Consider the following 16,649-nt stretch of genomic DNA (forward strand, 5'->3'; position numbering starts at 1 on the left):
GACCTCCAGGCACACATATCTTTGGGGACCATGTTAAAACACAGGTTCTGATGGAGTTGGTCTGGGATGGGGTGGCCTGAGTTTCTGCATTTCTAACAAGCTCCCTGGTGGTGTGGATGTTATTCATCCTTGGACAATGTGGAATAGCAAAGATTTATAGCAAGTAGTTTCCCACAGAGTCAGAGAACTGGGAAGACCTGACTATCTTATAAACACTGGGGAATAAATAAAAGTACAGATGTCTGGGCCCCATCCCACATGGTCCAAGTGAGTAGATCTTGATGAGTCTTGATTTTTTAAATGTTTCTTAGAAGACTATGATAGAGAGCTAGGTTTGAGATCTGAATAAGATGAGATTTTCTACAGTGAGCCACTGGTAAAGGAGACAGCAGCTGATCTAATTAGAATGATGACAATTGACTCTTTTAAAACAGCGGTGGGAGAAGGATGTGGCAATTTCACATCTATCATCCACCATGGCTTGGAAACCAAGCATTGGGGAGCATGGTCTCAATGGAGAAAAGATTCAATAAACTATCAGAAGGGGAGACTGTCTTGGATAAGTTCAAAATCTTAATTCAGAAATAAAATAGCATGTATCAAACCCACTCTATTCTAGGCACTTTATGTTCATGTTCTCATTAAGTCCTTACATCATCCAGAGAAGTAATTAATATTATCTTCATTTTACAGGTGAGAAAGTGAGAGGAAGGAATATGAAGTGAATTGTATAAGGTCATAAGGGGAAGGTGCAAGAGAACTGAGATATGAATAGAGGCCTCTTTAACAATAATCTCATGCTTGTGACCTGAGGTCCAGGAAAGCTTCAAGGTATTGCTGAGCCAGGGTGGTACAAAGGCTCCTTCAATATTTTTTGAAACTTTGCAAATTGCTCATGTGGGTTATTTTTGGCACTCCATGCTTTCATTCCTGTATGGTAATGGTAAAATCTTTAGAAATTGCTCACATGCTGGCATAAACACATAAATTTGGCCGTAAAATAATTCAGGAGAAATATCCTCCAAGCTGTCGCAACTTATTTCTGGTGCTGGTGGTGACAGTAGAGTTGTTTCGTGGAAATCACATGGTCGCTGAATATCTTCGCCCCTCCACTCAGCACTATGAAAGCTATGATTCTTCACTTTGATGAAACATGATTTAAAAAATAAGGGGCTCTTGGGTGACTCAGTCAGATAAGCATCCGACTCTGGATTTCAGCTCGGGTCATGATGTTGAGGTTCGTGAGATTGAGCCCCATGTTGGGCTCTGTTCTGGCAGTGCAGAGCCTGCTTGGGATTCTCTCTCTCTCTCTCTCTGCCCTTCTCCCGGTCTCTCACGCACTCTGTCTCTTGTTCTCTCTCATAATAAATAAATAAGCTTTAAAAAGTCATAAAATAAAATCAGTATGGCAGACAGCAGTCATAATGATAAAGCAAAACATTCAAAAGTTTGCCATTCTGACAGCAACAAGTGTATCTGTAGCCATTTTGAAGAGTCCACCAGGAGAACAAGCCTCCATGGAAATCGGTAAAGAAAGCTTAGTGCACAGTGATCTTTGGATAGTAACGTGCATATGGATGAATAAAGTTTTGCAAATCTCAGAATAAATCTCAGCATATGAGATATATGTCTAGGAATACGGAAATGGATCCCACTGGCCAGATGCTCATTCAGTGCATAGCCCTCATGTTTCCTCCATCCGAGGTGAAAGGAGTAAAAGAGCCTTCATGCATTCAGTGGGGGCAACACAGGATAACAACCAACCGAAGAAACAAAAATCATCTTTTCCTTTTACCATCACAGGGCATGCTTCTCATTCTGAACTTAATGCACCGCTCTATGTTAGTGGCGAAGAGTGCACACTTTGGAACCATATTATGGTTGATAACGTGAATAAATGTCATTTTGGAAATGAGTATTTCGAATGCAATAATAGTGAACACGTGTATTTTATAGCAAAGAGTTTAATATTTGGTCAGCTGGTAAGATGCTAACTGCAGTTTACTCTTTTAGTGAAGCTCTAGGTTCTAGCAAGTCCTATCAAGTCCTGGCAAGTCAAGCCAACAAAATAACAACACAGAAGTAGATGGTTTGACATCATTAGTGGTCCTGTTGTCTGAGCTAATGCACTATTCCTGCCTACTTCATTTAGCACAGGCACTTTTCCCTGGATGGCTTCCTGTCCCGTAGGCAAGCATGGCAGTTATCTCCCCCAAGAACACCCTGAAAACAATTTAAGTCATTGTGACATTGACCTTTTCCTACTGGTCTTTAGAAAATCTCAATAGTGTCTCTGGAGAATAGGAATACAGGTCACTGTCCATTTCAAAGACTTGGGGAGATAAATTACCATCAGCTTTTGCAAATGTCTTTGAAGATTAAGTGCTTTCCCAAATTAAATAGTGTTCTTAGACATCCTCAAAATATTCCCCTGAAATACTCAGTCTCACAACCACTGATTATAAAATACATGACTCTCAAATATCTACAGACCAGATGGCATTCTTTCCCATCTTTGGGACACAGTTATCTCCAAGAAACAATTTTCAATGTATGGGTATGACTCGTAAAAACAGGGGGAAGTAGCCACTTGAAAAACTTACTTAAACTGAACCAACCTTGTAGTCATTCGGTAGAAAGCACTGTGCTCATGTATGTTTGGTATAAAATGCAAAGTAATGCTATAATCTGATCTTCAAGAAGTTTAAAGCCTAGTTTGTAAGGTGAGTACCCAAAGTTTCCATTTCCACTATAGGAATGTTAAATTGGCGGCATTTGAACATTTTTCTTCCCCAGAATTATTTCTTAAATGAAATCTTAAGAGAAAGCCCAATATGTAAAAGAGATCCGTTTATAGTGGTCCCACTTGGAGCCCTGGGGGCTGAAACTGTCTGATGCTCTCACTTGTTAACATCCTCCATTTGAAAAAACTCCAGAATCCCAGTTTAGAAAGAAATGATTTCATTAGTAATGAAATCTACACCACAGTGGAAACACTATGATACTGGAGAGGACGTTAGCAAACATTGTTGATTGCCTTCTCAAGTCCATTCTCCAATCTTCCACTTTTATAACAGAACTAGGTTTCAGTTCCATACTTCCTCCAGGTATTCATGGTCTGAAAAGAAGCCACTCCATTTCTAGTCCCAGAGGGTGAGTCCTGATTGGACCAAACCATAGGTTCTCAAATGTTTGTCTCAGAACTCCATTACACTCACAGAGATTGAGAACCTTAGAGTGTTTTGGTTATATTTATAAAAATCAATGCGTTAGAAATGAAAACTTAAGAAAAGTTCAAAAATATTCATTAAGTATTTATCAAAAACAAAAATAAGGCCAACATTATTACATTAGCATAAATAACATTGTATTTAAAATTGCTTTAACTCCCAAACAAAAAGAATTCGTTTTAAAAATGGTATTATTTTCTATTTTTTACAAGTCTCTTTAATGCCTTCCTTAATAGAGGATAGCTAGGTTCTTATAGCTACCTTGTATTCAATTTGTTGTGTTATGTCATTTCGGTTGAAAACATGAAAAAAAAGAAGCTTATGCAACCTATAATTGTGGACATTTTTCTCTGATAGAACACTAAAACTTAACAAGTGGTCATTTCTTAACAGTGGTGTTGTGAAATTTGAAAATATATTGATGAACTTTTTGGTCTTGGTTCAATTAAAATCCTTGATCTTTATTGCACAAATAATGGGTCCTTTACCCATGCATGGTCTTATGAGAATTTTCATCTGTCAGTTAGAAAATTTTGGTTCCTTAAGTATGCTGATCCTCCGAACTGGGACACATTCCATTTTATAATATAAAAATATTACATTTATTAATATCATCATCACTTTCATCAGAAAAGCCTTTAGGTAGTAGGAAGCTGTCCAGCTCATGGTGACAGAAAGAAGTTCTCTCAAATTCCAATTTTTGCTTAGGAGCTCATATTTTATCATTAGCAACAAATAGCATCAGTAGCTTTCCTTGAAGTCACAGACTCGCATTGTTCTTTCTCGAGCTGATGTCTGCCAAATGCCCAAGGAGAAATAAGTAATGTGTCCATCAGATTTCATTCTAGGAAAAATGGTGGTGTACGAAAATAGTGGATGATTCATCTCATAACTCAAACAATTGCATGAGACCTTTCCCTAAACATCATCATCATAATGTGGACTGTAACAGACATGTGTTAAGGATACATTCATCACACAAAATAATGGAAAGACATATACCCAAGAGTCAAATTTTACTAAAGTAATCATTTTTACTGCTTCATCAAGGACATTCTTAGTGAACAAGCTTTTAACTTGTTTAATTAATTAAACTTTTTGTGAACACGTGGTGCTGAAGGATACAATGACTGCTAGTAAAGTTTGGTGCCATTGCTTGAGTGGTGCTGAGTCGTTTGACCCACGACTGCCTTCGCATTGTCACTGGCAATATAAAGAAAGAAGAAAAGCAAATAACACCACAATATTCTTTGGTCCTTATATTTTTGCTTGCCAATATCCTGAAATAATTTTGGGGCTAGCCAAGAGTCCATAGACCACACATTGTGGACTGTTGACCTAAGCTAATTGTGAATATCTCTTTTACAGGCCAGTCATTGGTACGAGGTTCAACTCTGGCCAGATGAAATAATAAAGACATAGGCTTGGAGTTTTCTGGGAAAGTCTCTTTGCTCATAGAAAGACACGTTGGCAGAGGGAGCCTTTTTCTTCCTTTGGATGTTGTCACCTCTGTATGTGGCATCTTCAACTAGGAGAGCCCTTCTTTTCACTATGGGACCCACTGATCTTTCCATCATCACGAAGAATGGCAGAGCTTGAAATACAGAAAGAACCATAGAACTTAGTGATGTGACAAGCCAGTGAAATAACCAACTTCAAAGTCATTCTGTCTCTGAACTTCTTGCTTTAAAATTTAGTAAATTTCTTTTTTTGTTGTTTTTTCATCATTTGTAACCAAAATGATCCGAGCGGGGTCTAAGATATATTTTATTTTCTATTTGTCTGGGACCACATTATGAATGAAAAGGGGCGAATCCACCAACTAGCAAGGGGAAAATGTCAGGATTTATATAATTTTTGCATCGATATTATGTAAGGGAAGAAATAAATGATAGTTACAACATTCTGAAGTTTAAAAGTGGAACTTGTTTGAGCAGATGGCCTCACTTACAACATCCAGCTGGCTAGAGTTTCTTTAGAGGGCACCGTGTTCTCTCCACGGAACAAATTAAAGACATCATAAGAGCATCAAGGCAAAAACAAAAATTATAAACCTATAAAATTAAGTTTCACTGACCTGAATCATTGTAATTTAGGCATTGCCTTCTTGAACATACAAACTACTCTTTTTCTAGGAGGAAGTTCAGTTGTAAAGTAAGTGAAATCACTTCATGTGGGATTCTTGTGTCACATATTAAAATTGGAAGGGGTCCAGTAAAACTGTGGAAGAAAGCAAGTATCTGAATGGTAAAATGTGTTTTAGGTGAAAATATCATTTGAGCAAAAATATTATAGATCATAACTTCCAAACTGTCTGTCATTATTCAGTAATTTATTCCAAATATTTTTCTAAAATATCCGAGAAGTAAAATTTATATCCCAAATTATGAAACAGGCAAATGGTGACATTTAGAATCATTATTTTAGTATTGATTCCATCCTTCAAGAAAAGGAAGAGCAATCAGCAAACCATGCCATTGAATTGATGAGGCTCCTTCTCTTCGGCTTTTCAGAGGCCAAAACTGCTGTGTGGAAATGAAAGAGAAAATGCTTTTAAGGTAATATTCAACTTTGTTGTTACACATGGCTCATTAAATGTCATTGCTAACTACCTAAGGATTTAATATCTGAATCACCCTTGAACATACTTTGTAGCTACTGGGTTTTCAAAAAATTGTCCTTTTCTTTTATTACCTATATATATATATTTTTTTTAAATAGAATATACAGCCACTTTCTATGGAAGTAATCACAAAATTGTGGAATTAAATTTTGTTGTTAAAAACTAAAAATACATTTTAAATTGAATATATTTTGAAGAAATGAATCGTTAATATATTTTGTATACGTGTCAACTCTAGAGACTGCCAAGCTTTCGCTTTTTTGCATCTATACAATGAGACACTGGGTTGATCATTAGAACCTGGTCCAGCTTAATAATCTTTTTTATTTCACTAGTAAGCTAGTTGAAAGCCAATTCTCATTTTATGATCCAGTTCCTCCTACAAAAATCTAACAAACTAGTATGCATTAGGATAAAATTAGGTGATCAAAGCCTGAGGATATTATCTGCAGCAGACATCTAATGAACAAAACGACAGGTAATTCTTTATATTAGCCTCAGTGCTTTCTGGATTTACCTACATGTCAATCAATCAAGGTACTTAGAAATGTGTTAAGCTGTAAGCCTACCTCTCAAGTTCTAAAAAGGGAGAGGAGGAAGCTGACATTTATGCAGAATTTACCACACATAAGGAACTCTATAGACTACCTGATTTATTCCCCAAAATAATCCTATGAGGCCAGCATAATTTCTGATAGAAAGATACAGGCCACAGTGAAAGACACTGAAGAAGACAAGTCTGTTGCTTTAAGTATAAAAGAGTAAAGTAACTTTGAAAATGGCAAGGAGAGCTTCAAGAGAAGCTGCTATGGCTTCTAAATGATTAAAACTGGCCTGTTTTCTTCTGTTTCCTCCTATAAAATCATGTGTTTTATAAGATAAAATAGTACTCCCTCTAATGCAAAAAAAAAAAAATGCTAAAATGAAGCAAAACACCCTCACCTCCTTCCAAAAAAAAAAAAAAAAAAAAAAAAGGATACATTTTGAAAGTACAGCAGGACCTAAAAATGCCACTAATAATCTAGGAATAAGTTATTGTTCCTTGTGGCTAGAATGTGTGCAGGCTTTTTAATTCTCCTTCTAATGAAGAAAGCAACCCCACAGAAAACGTCATGTGCCGTTTTTGGTTTTGCATACAGCAATGAAATGAACCCAAGCATTACTCAAGCAGTCTTTGCCTGAATACATTTTTACTGAACCATCTATACAGACTGGGTCCGGAGCAAGGAAGGAAACCCCACTGGTGCTATTTCCTGGCCTCGGAAGGTTCTAATGTGCTTGGTACAAGTCTTGTCCCTCCTTTCTGGGAGGTGCTAACTGCAATGTTCTACTCAGAGCCAACAAAATCCTGTAACGAAACGGTCGCATCGTTATTTAAAAATTCACTTCTTCTTGCATAGAATTACTGATATTTTGTTATGTCTGCTTTCAAAATGTAGTCACTTTTCCAAAAAGAGCACGAAAGTAACTCCTGCAAACATCTGCAGTCTACCTTTTACCACATCATCCTCCTTCCCTTCCCACGCCAACGTGCTTCTCTAAATAATCCGGCCAATCATTAGCCTGGCTTCTTCAGTGATCCTTCACAACATTTGTACAATTGGCTTTCAGTCACGTCAGTGCACGCACATAATTTCTCTACAGAAAGATGTGACTCTCTTAGTCTTATACTTAAACCAATCACTGTGGGGCTCCTCCTTTATTCCAGCCTTGTCTTTGAGTACAGTCCCTTTGGCTCCAACCTTCACTGGAGGCCTACTCTTTCCCTACTGTTTGTGGACTAAACTCTGTGTCCCTCTGCTTCTAAGCACTTCATCCAGAAGCCCTGTCTTCCGTGCCTATCTGCCCTTTGAAGACCAATTCCAATTCTGTCTCTCACAAGAAGCTTCATCCCAACTGTCCTGAGGGGGAATGGCTCTCTGTTTCCCAAATTATGATACTTCAACAATCCCTCTAATTCAGTATTTGTAAGTCTTCCTTGAGACTAAGTTGTTTATGAGCATCTTCTCAAGTGATGAAAAACAAGAGGTCAGGGACCCTGTATAATCTATCTGGGAAAATCCCCAAATGCTCAGCATAATCTTTGGGTAGAGTGCTCATGAACAAGTGTTTGTTGGAATGAATTAAGAGTACGTTTATTTATTTATTTATTTATTTATTTATTTATTTATTTTTATTCGAAGATTTTAGTAAAATTCAACTTAGTTAACATATAGTGCAGTATTGGTTTCAGGGATTCATCACTTACATTTAATACCCAATGCTGATCACAAGCGCCCTCCTTAATGCCTATCATCCATTTAGCCCATCCCCCACCCACCTCCCCTCAAGCAATCCTCACTTTGTTCTCTATAGTTAAGAGTCTCTTATGGTTTGCTTCCCTATTTTTATCTTATTTTATTTTTGCCTTCCCTTCCTCTATGTTCATCTGTTTCATTTCTTAAATTCCTCCTATGAGTGAAATCTATGGTATTTGTCTCTCTCTGACTGACTCATTTCACTTGGCATAACGCACTCTAGCTCCATCCACATTGTTGCAAATGGAAAGACTTCATTCTTTTTGATAGTTGAGTAATATTCCATATATATACATATATATATATACATATATATATATATATATATATATATGTATATATAACACATCTTCTTTATTCATTAGTCAATGGACATTTAAGTCCTTTCCGTAATTTGGCTATTGTTGATAGTGCTGCTATAAACATTGGGGTACATGTATCCCTTCAAATCATTATTTTTGTATCCTTTAGATAAATACCTACTCAACACCCCCCAAAAAAATCAAGTTAAGAAATGAGCACAAGACATTAACAGATATTCCTCCAAAGAATACATACAAACAGCTAACAGACACATGAAGAGATGCTCAATATCATTCATCATCAGGGAAATACAAATCAAAACCACAATAAGATGTCACCTCAGGCCTGTCAGAATGGCTAAAATTAACAATGTAGGAAATAATAGATGTTGGCCAGGATGCAGAGAAAGGGAAACCCTCTTACACTGTTGATGGGAATTAAGAGTACTCTTAAATTCGAACTAATTTTCCATTCAACTTAAATTTGAACTAATTTTCCATTCAACTTCAAGAACAAGGAAAAGAATTTGAAAAGCCAAATATACTTTTGATTTCTTTTGTAGTAATGTAGAATAATACATTCTCAAAATTGTTTGTCAAAGGATTGTGGTCAAAATACAGTTGAGACTTAGCTTTTTCTCATCTCCACCTAGTTTCGATTCATATTCTCATGAAAGTAGGTGGAATTTTGTTTTCCCCAACTTTCCTCAGACGGCTCATTGTTGGTACCTCAATAATCCAAACCCATGAATCAGTACTGATGACATCACCTGAAAAGCTTGTTAGAAATGCAGAATCTCAGTCCAAATTAGAACCTACTGGATCAGAAGATCCCCAGATGGTTTTTGTGCACATGAAGTTTGCATAGCATTGCCGTTATATATTCTCTAAAAACTGACTTCCCACTCCTCCCCGACATAAATCTTCTTTGCCTTTTGAGGCAATTTTTGGTTTCTAGAACATTAAAACAATTAGTAAACAATTTTTATTTCAGTTTCTATTAAAAGAGCTGCACTTGGGTGAGGACTAAAAGGTTCTTTCACGTTGTTAATCCTAATCCTTTTCTTTAGTGTTATCACACAGATTTCAATTTCAAGACAGTAAAAATTAAGTAAAGCACTCTGTCTATGAAACAAGAATAATCCAGATGTTTAAAGCTATGTTATACAGTTTTTTTTTTTTATCCTTCAAGGATTATTTTTTTCTTTTATAGACTTCATGCCTATGATCTTCATAGCCTTGATCAAGTAAGGGTGATGTTTCTTGCATCTCAGTTGTAATAACCAACAGGCTAAACTTGTCACACTTTATATTATGGCAAATAAAGTATTCACTGACCAACTATGTGTCAGGAATTAAGCTCAAAATATTTCAAAAACTGTGTATCAGGAATTAAGTTCAAAATAATTTCTTATAATTGATTTCATTATTTCCATTTTATAGGTGGATAAAATGAGGCCCTCATGGAATCAAGATCACTTTTGAATTCATATACTTGACTTGAAAATTTATGATCTTTCTAGCACATTCATTTATCCAATGAATAACTTATTCGTCGAGTAAGTAGTATTTCCCAGGCCCTGTCCTAGGATTATGGATTAATAGTAAATAAGATAGACATAGATTTTGTGTTCATAGAGCTTTTATTAGGGTCAGCTTCTTTGCTTTGCTCTAGATTTTCCCCTTTTGCATGCAAAGTGGCTGACCCAACACCAAAAAGCAAATACATAAATCTGTTCAAAACCTGAGAAAAGAGGTATAGGAGTAAAGGGATAGTTTTATTTACTGAAAGTGTTAGTGTAAGATTATTGTGATTTCTTCATTTAACAAAAAAAAAAAAAAAAAAAAAAAAAAAAAAAAAAAAAAAAAGGAACATCTGGACCTGGAATTCTCTTTGTGGAAACATTTTTATTTTATTTTATTTTATTTTATTTTATTTTATTTTATTTTATATTTATGAGATAGAGCTATTCAGATTTTTTGCTTTATCTTCATTTTTTGTTTTCAAAATTTTTTCAACCCATTCATTATAGGTCTTGAATTTGTTGGCATAATATAGAGTATAACATTCTATTGGAATCCTTTTAATAGGTAAGATCTGTAGCAAGGACCCCTCTTTCAGTAATAATATTGGTGATTTCCACTTTTTTTCATTTTTTAAAATTAATATAGTCAGAGGTTTATCCATTTTGTCAATCTTTACAAAGAACCAACTTTTGTCTTTTGTTGACGTCCTCTTACCATCTGTTTTCCACTTTATTGATTTTTGCTCTGTGTCATTCTTCTACCTTCCACTTACTTTGAAGTTATTTTTGTTTTCTATCTTCTTAAGAGGCACTCCTAATTCATCAATCTTAGATTTTTTTCTTTTCTTTTCGATACAAGAAAAGAAACCCAGTATTTCTTAAGACTTTATTTGATTTCTGAAATTTTTACTGAATTCTTTCTTATGCTTTCGGTTTCTCTGCTTTTACTATCATTTTACTTGAACACATAATTTCCTTTACCTCCTTAATTGTTTAGGCTAGCTACTTCAACATTTTTGTGTGCTAATTCAAAATGGATCTGATTGTTTTATATTAGTCTTTTTTTCTTTTGTGGAAGCACACATTTTACTGATTTTTTGTATATTGTATACTTTTGGATTGTATCATGAATTTGTGACTTACAATGTGAAGACTCTGAATTTTGTTTCATTACTCCAGAAAATATTTTTGTCATTGTTACTGTTGTTCTTTTGTTCATTTTATCAGATTGAACTCCAATTATAAATTCTGTCTTTTCAGCAACGGCCAAAATTTCAGTTCCGTTATTTTAGTTTTAGCTAGACTCCCTTGAGATTTTATTTTTAAGTAATCTCTACACCCAACATGGGGCTTGAACTTACAACCCCGAGATCAAGAGTCACATGGTTTACTGACTGAGCTAGCACCCCTAGCTGAGCTTCTTTGAATATGAGCTATACATGTGCAGTTTACTTGAGTAGAGCTCATACTCAGAACTTAGCTCAACCTTTTTCTATGCCTCTATTCTTAGATTTCCTCCTCACGTTCTAGTACCTGTAGTTGCCCTGAAGTCTGTCCTCTAGTTCTTTAGGCCAGGAAGACTAAATTTTCTTTTCTTTTTAAAAAAAATGTTTAATGTTCACTTATTTTTGAGAGAGAGAGAGAGAGAGAGAGAGAGAGAGAGAGAGAGAGACAGAGCACAAGCAAGGAAGGGGCAGAGAGAGAGGGAAACACAGAATCTGAAGCAGGCTCCAGGCTCTGAGCTGTCAGCACAGAGCCCATCAAGGAACTTGAACTCACAAACCATGAGATCATGACCTGAGCTGAAGTCGGACGCTGAATCAACTGAGCCACCCAGGTGCCCCAGGAAGACTAAATTTTCTATCAGAGTTCCAGGTATTCTGGGCTGTACTAACTGTGGCTTGTCTGCAGGTTAAAGGGCTAAAATTGGTAACTCACACAATGTCATTTTCTTCTTCTCTGTGTCCGTTCCTCTCTAGATTCTTTCTGTTCTATTTACTTTCCAGTGGCTTTAGGTAGTTGTTTTTGGTATTTTGTTTGGAGTTCATACTTCCTATCTGCTGGAGGGCTGATGGAAAAGGAACTTAACTGGCAAAGCCAGAAATGAAACTGCTGCTTATTTTCTTTTTTTTTTTTTTTTTTTTTTTTTTTTTATAACGTTTTTTATTTATTTCTGGGACAGAGAGAGACAGAGCATGAACGGGGGAGGGTCAGAGAGAGAGGGAGATACAGAATCGGAAACAGGCTCCAGGCTCCGAGCCATCGGCCCAGAGCCCGACGCGGGGCTCGAACTCACGGACCGCGAGATCGTGACCTGGCTGAAGTCGGACGCTCAACCGACTGCGCCACCCAGGCGCCCCTGCTGCTTATTTTCAACCAAGTAAGTAGCTCCAGTGTGCTACTTTTTGCTTGTAATTGACCAGAATTTGGTCACATGTCCTTCTCATAACCAATTATGATTCCCCTTGAGTTTAGAAGATAATCCTGACTTCCATAAATACTTCCTTCTTTGTAAAATATTAGAGTTAGGTTAACAACAGGGATCGAGGGAGCAATTGTTGTTGGAGAAACAATGCCCTCTGAGAGCCACTTTCTCATAGAGGCAGGGATTTGTTTTTCTGGGCCTCTCTTTAATTTGAAAAAAGATACCTTGATTCAGATCTTGGGAATTGCATTAAACAAACAGATGAACAAGTACTAAACTAAATTTTTGTATCAGGTTCTATTTAGAATGGACCCCAGTGGCATCCCAATGGCAGAAAAAGAGACAATCGCGTTTTGATTCTCAACTTAAATATTTTACACTGCTCAGTGAGGCATGAGACATTACTTCTTTACCTCACAGAGGAACTTTTCATTTTTACTTTATAGACATGATAAAGAATAGGGATTCTTATTGGTGGTCATATAAATAAAAAGACTTGATAGAAAAACCATACCTTTTATGTACAAGATTTTTTTGAAAATAACAAAAATATGTAAGAGAAAGATTGTGTCCTAAAAGTGCTTGTAATCCTTCAAGAAAAAAAATCTCTCAAAGAAGGTTGACTAATGTTGTAGAGAGCGAAACCAACATAACAACATGTGCACAGAAGAAATAAATAATTCTGACAGAGCCTTGAAGGATATTTTTAATCTATAGGTTTTGAGCAGTATCTTTAAAAAAAAAGAAAAAAAAAGAAAAAAAAGATTGTGATAAGGTAATTGGGAAGAGGAATTACAGCCTGAGGAAAGCATCATGAACTAATCATGGAAACATCAAGGCTTTGACTGTTAAAAGAATATCAACTAGTTCACTGTGACAACATCACAAAAATGTTAATGGACTAGTGAAAGGTGAAAGTGCGCAGTTATTTGGGAACCAGATCATTCAAATCCTTGAATACAGGATTAAGGATCGGGATATAATAGACATTATCTCTGAAACGAAAAGCCACGCAATGTAGTTTAAAAGGTACACAAATACGTGCACGCATTCAATAGGAGACAGCATAAGAAAAGGGCTACAGCTGTAATTCAAAACAGAGAAGTCATAGCTTACAGACCAGAGATGACATTTTTGGCTAGGATAACCAAGGAGAGCCTTCAGGAAGAGGTAGCAGTTGAAATCTATCTTGAGCAGAACGTGAAGAATGAGGAGTGACCAAGGAGGATAAACTTGAAAGGAGGGCTGTAGGAAAAGCACAGAAAAAGATAAACTCAAAGTCCAAGTGACTTGGACACGTAGATAAAACGATCATACAACTTGAATTCAGAGAGATCCTTGTTACACCAGCCGTTTGTCATAATGAAATCACTGTATTTTATCTAAACTTAGATGCTATTAGTAATTGGCACCGTTTTCTATTTCAGTAAGGAAAAGGCTGTCAATTATAATATTTCCCAGCATTAATTATCAGATACTTCCTAATTGCAGAGATGTCAACATACGAAAACACATATATAAACAAGAAATGTTGAAATATCAAAACAAAAAATCATATCCTTGACGTGTGCCGTGAAAATATTCTGCTGGGGTTTTTTTCTTTTTGTTACCTTTAAATAAGCAATTCATCTGAGAGTTGCAAAGTGGCCAACTTACATAACATTTAATGGCTCTCCAGGTAGTTATTAAAATAATTTTTGCCAAAACCTAGCTGGAGTTGGATATCACAGAGCTTTCTCAAACGGCAGGCAAGAACAAAATGTTAACATTATTGTGTATTTCGGACAGGATGAGGGAATAAAAACCATCGGTTCAACTCATTTGTGTGATGCTTATATCAGAGTATAAGAGGTCTTGGTGTACCTCTGCTGAATTTCAACAATTCCATTAACTGAGCAAGGTTACTTCCATACGTGGCCAGAAAAGTGACAGAAAGCGAGTGACATTTTTCTTTTCTAAATTACTCTATTTCCCTCTATCCACTCAGAACATAACAACCTTGGGAGCCTAAATTTTATACTGTAAGTGCACATTTCCAATTAAAAGTCACTCTCCTTATGACTCTGACATGCTTTTCTCTATTTGCCTCATAAATTAGTGAACCTGTGGGCTTAACTTTTACATAATGACTCCCAGGGTCATACCGCATCCCACTTGTCAGACGTTTTGGGGGAGAAAACCAGTTTTATTCTTTCTCTATCAAAATAAAAAGGCAAAACCATCATTATATTTCTGGAAAGAACAGGGACTGCAAAGGTTGTAATGATGTTTCGGAGTGTTGAGCGGCTTTCAGGAGGTTATTATTTTGCTTTGTGTTTGCATTTATCCACAGATTCATTCCAGAGTGATCTAATGGATGACGTTTTACTTTTCTCCTTGGGAAAATGACAAACACACTCTTTCCAAATCGATACAAATGGGAAAAAAGTGAAGCTAATGGAAAATTAACAGCTGACAAAGTATAAATAGACTCATTTAGTAATTAGTTTCTGTCCAGGATATGCACACAACCATGTAAATAAATATGCATATTGAAACTAAGAAGCTATGGAGGCAGCGCCATCTAGCACATGAACTTGTTCAAGGAATCAGGAAACACAGGCAAACTCCCATTCCGTTGACAATGTGGCTATTTGACACTAAATCAATTGTAAAGGGATATTGAAAATGAGATCGTTGATCGACATAACGTTAAATGAATAATGTGCTTACTTTTTCTTTGAAATGTTTAGAGACTAAACAAAACAAAACAAAATACAAAACTATGTGACAGATACACTACTCTATTTCGAGATTAAACTTACAAAATATCCCCTCATGAGAATATCATGTGGGATTATTTATGCACTTAAAAGATTTTGGTCTTCGTTTTCTTTATAAATTATAAAAAAAAATTATGTATATGTTCCAAGATTTTAGAATCAAATATACGTATTTGGTTTAGATAACTTGTAAGGAAAATGCCAGATGCCACATTTATATTGTCTGATAAAATTCCACTTGAAGGTATTTTTGTTAAATTTTAAAATAACAAATGAAAGATATATTATGCCTCTTTGCAGTCATATACAGTCTCTAAAATTCTTTTTGGTCTATGGCGTCTCGCTTCCGGTTTATCAACTGTTTGAATAAATAGCTAAATGTATTAACTTAATTTCCAAGGAGATTCATTTCCCTAGTGTGTCACCATATAACATTCTTAATGAAGCATGAAGTTGCCAAATGACAAGTTAGAGGATATACTAATTTGGATGTGTTTGGATGCATGCAATAAAAAACTCAAAGTATTTTATGTTATGAAAAAAATCTATTGCTACACATTGGAAGGTCTGTCAAAAGAGGGCAGCTCCCAGGTGGGTGAATTTAGTAGTTCAATGGCTTCCTCAAGGATTCACGTTCTTTCTGTCCTTATCCTCTTCCATACGTCATGGATTGACTTTATTTCCAGAGCAGCTCTCCTTGTGGATTTCGTCTGTAGTTCCATGGAGACCGACAAATTCCATGAGAGAAGAGGTACGACTTTATCCAGTCTCCCTTTTAAGGGAGTTGAAGAGAGGGGAGACAGACATTTTTCCCAGAAGCCTCCAGAATGTTCTATGTCTTTATTGACCAGACTTGTTCACGTGCTCATTCTTAGACTGAGTACTGACAAGCAAGAGGAGACTATCACAGCTTCCCAAAGAAGTACACGGTCATATGGAAGACTGTTGAACAAAATACATGTTCTAGGAGTAGGAAAGAGCAGTCTCGATATTTGTTGAGTGGGCACAACATTTAAGATGAGGCAGAGGAAGACAATGGGGGATAAGCTTCAAAGAGCGTAACTTGACAATCTGACTTCCAAAAGGTGTACATAATTCACCCAAAATGTCTCGTGGACCAGAGTCACTTGGCCTCCTTACTGACTTGGTCACTATTCCAAACAAACTTCCATCAGCCTTACCATACGATACTTACTTCTACTTCACCTTATTTGGTGATACATTGCTGTAACTTATTTATGTGCTTTAATTTATGTCTTAGCTCACCAGTTAGATTTTTTTAAGTTTAAAAACTTTGTAAATGTTTTTATTTATTTATTTTGATAGAGAGCTCAGGCGGGTGAGAGTGGGGGGGTGGGAGGCAGAGAGCCATTCCCAAGTAGGCTCCACGCTGTCAGTGTAGAGCCCAACACAGGTCTTGAACTCAGGAACCACGAGATCGTGACCTGAGCCAAAACTGAGAGTTGGACACTTAGCCGACTGTG

The sequence above is a fragment of the Neofelis nebulosa genome, chromosome 5 (assembly GCF_028018385.1).
Source record: "Neofelis nebulosa isolate mNeoNeb1 chromosome 5, mNeoNeb1.pri, whole genome shotgun sequence".
Classification (NCBI taxonomy): domain Eukaryota; kingdom Metazoa; phylum Chordata; class Mammalia; order Carnivora; family Felidae; genus Neofelis; species Neofelis nebulosa.